The sequence below is a fragment of the Penaeus monodon genome, chromosome 38 (assembly GCF_015228065.2).
Source record: "Penaeus monodon isolate SGIC_2016 chromosome 38, NSTDA_Pmon_1, whole genome shotgun sequence".
NCBI classification, from domain to species: domain Eukaryota; kingdom Metazoa; phylum Arthropoda; class Malacostraca; order Decapoda; family Penaeidae; genus Penaeus; species Penaeus monodon.
In genome coordinates, this window is record NC_051423.1 from 19353704 (window position 1) to 19359723 (window position 6020).

The window sequence follows — 6020 nt, forward strand, 5'->3', positions numbered from 1 at the left end:
AAAAAAAAAAAAAAAAAAAAAAAAATATATAAATTATAAAAATATCATATATATATTATCATAATATATAAAAGGAAAAAAAAATTGAGACAAAAGCAAATACAGAACAGATGGGAAAGCTCCAGTACCTTGTTCGGTCAAAGTCAATTGAAACTCTCTCTCTCACCCTCCTTTCTCTCACCCTCCTTTCTCTCCCCTCCTCTCTCTCACCCGCTCCCTCCCCTCTCCCCCTTCTCCCACCCTCCCTCTCTCTCACCCTCCCTTCTCTCACCCTCCTTTCTCTCACCCTCCCTTCTCTCACCCTCCCTTCTCTCACCCTCGTTTCTCTCTCCTTCCCTTCTCTCCCCCTCCCTTCTCTCACCCTCCTCTCTCTCCCCTCCTCTCTCTCACCCCTCCCTCCCCTCTCCCCCTTCTCCCACCCCCCCCTCTCTCTCCCCCTCCCTTCTCTCTCACCTATCCCTAAACGCCATACTTACAAAACCAACCCCAGCCAGTCAACGAGCACAGCAGCTGATACACACCAGCGAAAGGGAGAAACAGGTGTTACAAAGAGCGAACGGCTTAACGACTTCATCTAGGAAAGAGTACGAACGAGAATGAACATCTTCGCAACACAAGGAAGATGCCTTTGACCGGTTTCGATGATCAATCTTCGTCAGAAATACACGCATTTCTGACGAAGGCGTCATCGAGACCGGACAAATGCATCTCCAGTATTGTGAAGATGTTCATTCTCGTTCGTTCGTTCGATATTCATTCTCATTCGTACCTTTTCATACATTTTCAACATGAATCAAGGTTCGTGACTTCATCTATTAAAGCAACAGGCGAAGGGAACGACACAGGCACGCGACAATCAAAAGGGAAACGAGCGGAATAATAATAAGGAAGCAATTATACCAATAGGAACAACAGTAATAAAAAACAATAAGAATAGAATCATTAATAAAAATCTAAGTGATAATGATAATAATAATAAACAATATAAATAACATTAACAACTACAACAGTACTACTACTAATAATAATAATAATAATAAAAATAATACCATTATCAAAAATAACAATAATAACAGCAGCAACAATAATAATAAAAACAATAATAATAATACAAAATAATGACAGTAGCAACAGCAATAAAAACAACAACAATAACACAGCAACAGCAATAATAACACACACTATAAGTACTAATACAAAGATATGTAAATCTCATTACAGCAACACAAACAACAAATAAACAGACACAGAAAACACTCACCAAACAAGAAATTGACGCGTATTCACAACAACTCACCCCACTGCCTCCCTCCCTCCTTACCAGCAGACCACACAGACCGGCGACCCAACCAAACCAAGCAAACAACGAGAAACACTTCAATCAAACAAGCAAATAATCCGGACGCGTCAAGATCGCGCTCTCCTCCCGACAGGAGCTAATCGCTCTCCCCCACCCCCTCCCTCCGCCTTCCCCCCTCCCCTCCTGTCACTACCCCCATCCACCCCTCTCTTCCCCCTCCCCCATCCCTCCTCCCTACATCTCTTCCCCCTCCCCCTCATCCCTCCTCCCTCCTCTTCCTTCCCCTCTTCCCCCCATTTCCCCTCCTCCCTCCTCCTCCCTCTTCCCCCTACCACCTCCCTCCCTCCCCTTTCCCCTCCCTCCCTCCTAACCCCCCACCCCTCCCCTCCACGACGCCTCCCAAGCGATACAAGGAAAACAGCGCCGAACAGGAGGCTCAGTCAAGTAGAAAAAAAAACAACAAAAAACAAAAAAACAAATGACTTAATACCTGCCGCCTTGTACACGGACATCGCTCAAAGTGTACAGTACAGTACAGAAAATATGGGGGGGAGGGGAGGGAGGGTTCCCTCTCGATTTAGACGTTGAACCTGTCTGGCTTTATAAGAGAGGGGGGGGGGATGGTTGTGTGTGTGTGTGTGTGTGTGTGTGTGTGTGTGTGTGTGTGTGTGTGTGTGTGTGTGTGTGTGTGTGTGTGTGTGTGTGTGTGTGTGTGAAAAGGGATAAAAAAAACGAATGGAAGGAAGGGAAGAGGATTCAACAGGAAAAGGAGAGAGAGAGAGAGAGAGACAAGACATAAAAGGTAGAGAACACAGGAGAATACAGAACAACAAGAAAAACAAATAAATAAGCAAATAAATGAATAGAATAAAAACAAGGGGGACGGACCAGAGAGCGGAGTAGGAGCGAGAAGATAAGGGGGCTGGGGGGGTGGGGGGGAACCAAGAGACGTCGCCAAGTTCACGGCAAACAACCGGCCCCGCCACGCGGCGTCGCTCGGGACAAATAACCTGCCGGAAGGAGCGATCAGAGGCCGTATTTTAAGCCGAGGACTGAGCGGAAGCTGCGCCCCCGATGATGGCAGCCATGCTGATCAGGGGAGGTGGGCGGCTGGAGGGACGCGGACAGGGGAAGGGCAGAGGGGGAGGGGCGGGGGAGGAGGAGGAGGAGGAGGAGGAGGAGGAGGAGGAGGGGAGGAAGAGAACGAGGACCAGGAGGAAAGGGGGAGCAGAGAAGGAAGAAGAGGGAAAAGGAGAATAATGAGGGAGGGAAGGAGGGAGAGGGAGGGAGAGAGAGAGATTGAGAAAGAAAGAAAGAAAGAAAGAGAGAGAGGGGGGGGGAGGGAGGGAGGGAGGAAGAGAAAGAAAGAAAGAAAAATAGAGAGAAAGAGAAAGAGAAAGAGAAAAGAAAGAGAGAGAGAGAGAGAGAAAGAGAGAAAGAGAGAGAAAAAGAGAGAAAGAGAAAAAGAGAAAGAGAGAGAGAGAGAGAGAGAGAAGGGGGAGAGGAGAAGGGAGAGAGAGAGGAGGAGAGAGAAAAAGAGAGAGAGAGAGAGAGGAGAAGAAAGAGGAGAAAAAGAGACTGAAGGAGAGAAGAAGAGAGGGAAAGGATGAGGAGAGAAAGAGAAAAGAAGGAAAGATGGTGAAAGGAGAGGGGGGGGAAGAGAGGGGAGAAACCGTGAGGGAAAAAAAAGGAAGAAATAAGGAAGAGGGAGAGGGGAAAAGACAGACAACACAGGGAAACACACAACAACTCAAAAACACACACACACCACACCCCCCCACACTCACCCACCCACACCACACACACACACACACACACACCACACACACACACACACACACACACACACACACACAACTCACACACACACATCCACACACACACCACACACACACAACACGAACACACACATACACACTCCACACAACACACACACCACACACACACACACACACACACACCACACACACACACACACCACACACACACACACACACACACACACACACACTCACACACTCGTGACCGTGCCATTACCCAAAGCCTCGTCCGGACAGGGCGGGGCGTGACGCAACTCGACACGACCCCCAATGACGCAATCACGACGCTCACGACCTCCGTGGCCATGACAGTGACGAACGACCCAAAGGTCATCTTCAAAGTCGGAAAAGCGGCACAATAGATGGAATAACTGACACACAAAACACCACAAAAGGGGGCGGGGAGGATATAAGGAGGTCGACGTCATCATCGTTATCGCAAGAGACACAATAGATGGAGCAATTATTTGCAGAAAATAGTACAGACTCACGCGCGCACACAGACACAGACACAGACACAGACAGACAGTCAGACAGTCAGACAGACAGACACACACACACACAAAAAAAAAAAAACAAAAAAACTATCAACAGCAAGAAAACATAACATTAACACAACAAACCCATTGCTAATAACCTGATGGCCAGCATAAAACCAAACATCAGAAATAATAAAACAGACTATACGAAGACTTAATAACAACAGATAACAAAATAAATACACTCATAAAATCCTCAAAAGAACACTTGAACAACTGAACTATCGATCAAGCGGAGCGGCCGGCGAGGAACGCTATTTCGGCAGCGTTGAAATCTCCCGACGAACACGCGCAAAGAGAAGAGGAAGGGGGGGGGGGGGGGAGGGAAAATGGGATGGGGAGAGGAAAAGATGAAGAGGAAGGGGGGAAGGGGGGAAAGGAAAAGGGGAAAGAGGAGGAAGGGAATAGGTTAAGAGGGAGAGGGAGAGGGAGAGGGAGAGGGAGAGAGAGAGAGAGAGAGAGAGAGAGAGAGAGAGAGAGAGAGAGAGAGAGAGAAGAGAGAGAGAGACAAGAGGGGAGAGAGGAAGGAGGAGAGAGAGAGAGAGAGGAAGGAGAGAGAGAGAGAGAGAGAGAGAGAGAAAGAAGGAAGGAGAGAGGGGAGAGAGAGAGAGAGAGAGAGAGAGGAGAGAGAGAGGAGAGAGAAAAGAGAGAGAGAGAGAGAGAGAGAGAGAGTGAGAGAGAGAGTGGAGAGAGAGAGAAGAGGGGAGAGAAAAAGAGAGAGAGAATGAGAGAGAGAGAGAGAGAGGGAAAAGAGAGAGAGAGAGAAGAGAGAGAGAGAAAGAGAGAGAGAAGAAAAAGAGGCAGAGAAAAAGAGAGAGGAGAAAGAGAGAGGCAGAGACGAGAGAGAGAGAAAAGGAGAGGAGAGAAGAGAGAGAGAGGAGAGACAGACGGGGACAGAGAAGAGAGAAACGAGAGAGAGAAGAGCAGAGGAAGGACAGAAGAGAGGGGGGGGAGAGAGATAGAGAGATAACGAAGGAACAGACAGACGACGGGAGAAGAGAGACAGAAAGCTAGAGAAAGAGGGGAGAAGAAAGTAAAAGGAGAAAAGAGAGTAGTACGAAGTGAAGAGGACAGAAGAGTAGAGAAAGAGACAGAAGAAGGAAACGAAGAGAAGAAAGAGAGAGAGAGAGAGGAGGAGAGAGAGAGGAGAGAGAGGAATAGAGAGAGGAGAAGAAGAAGAGGAGAGGAGAGACGAGAAAGAAGAGAGAGAGAAAAGAGAGAGAGAGGAGAGAGAGAGACGAGAGAGAGGAGAGAGAGAGAGAGAGAGATGAGAGAGTAGAGAGAGAGGAGAAGAGAAGAGAGGAGAGAGAGAAAGAGGAGAGAAATGTACGATGATAGGGCCAAGCCCCCCACCCCCCCAAAAAAAAAAAAAAAAAAAAAAGCATCGCCGGACGTGACTGGCAGCGCACCCCCGCCACCAGGCCGTGCCCACCAGTGACAGAAGGTCCCCCCGCCCCCGCCCCCCAAGTGCAGGCGTGCCTCGTGCGGGATATGCCCCATGCCACCAAACATCCGCAGGCACGATTTCAATGCACACATACCCGCGCGTTTGCTCGGGACAAACAGCTCCAGGCACGGACAGATTCGAAAGCTTTAAGGCGGGGTGTACATCATTCGCACATGCACAAAGAGCCATGCAAACGGACGTACGCACGTAAAGGCATGCAGACGCACATGCACAAGGGGTACACCTAGGGTCAATGAAAATGTAATCACACAAGCATAAACACGCACACGCACACATGCACATCCACACCCAAACCTACACACACACAACCCCCCCCTACACACCCCACACCCCACACCCCACACACACAAACCCATCCAACCCCATGCCCAAACCTCTGTCTACCCCCCTACCCTTGCCCCTTACCCTCCTCACCCCCCCCCCCGCGGCCCCTCTGCCTGACCCCGCGCCGCCACAGCTGATCCGGGAGGGAATAAAAGCTGATGATGCAATAATCGTAAACAAGGCGGAGGAACGTAAAAAAAAGTATGAATGAAATGAGGCCGCGCTAAAATTATCACAATGAAAGTCGTGGCATGCGGGAGAAAAGGGAGGGAGAGGGAGGGAGGGAGGGAGGGTGGGAGAGAAAGAGAGAGGGAGAGGGAGAGAGAGAGAGAGAGAGAGAGAGGGAGAGAAAGAGAGAGGGAGAGGGAGAGGGAGAGGGAGAGGGAGAGGGAGAGGGAGAGGGAGAGAGGAGAGGGAGGGAGGGAGGGAAGGAAGGAGGGAAGGAGAGAAAGAGAAAGAAAGAGACAGAGAGAGAAAGAAATAGAAGAGGAAGAGATAGAGGAAGAATTCCTCAACCCCCCCCTCCACCCCGTCTAACCTCCACCCCCACAGGCGGAAGGAGCTACCGC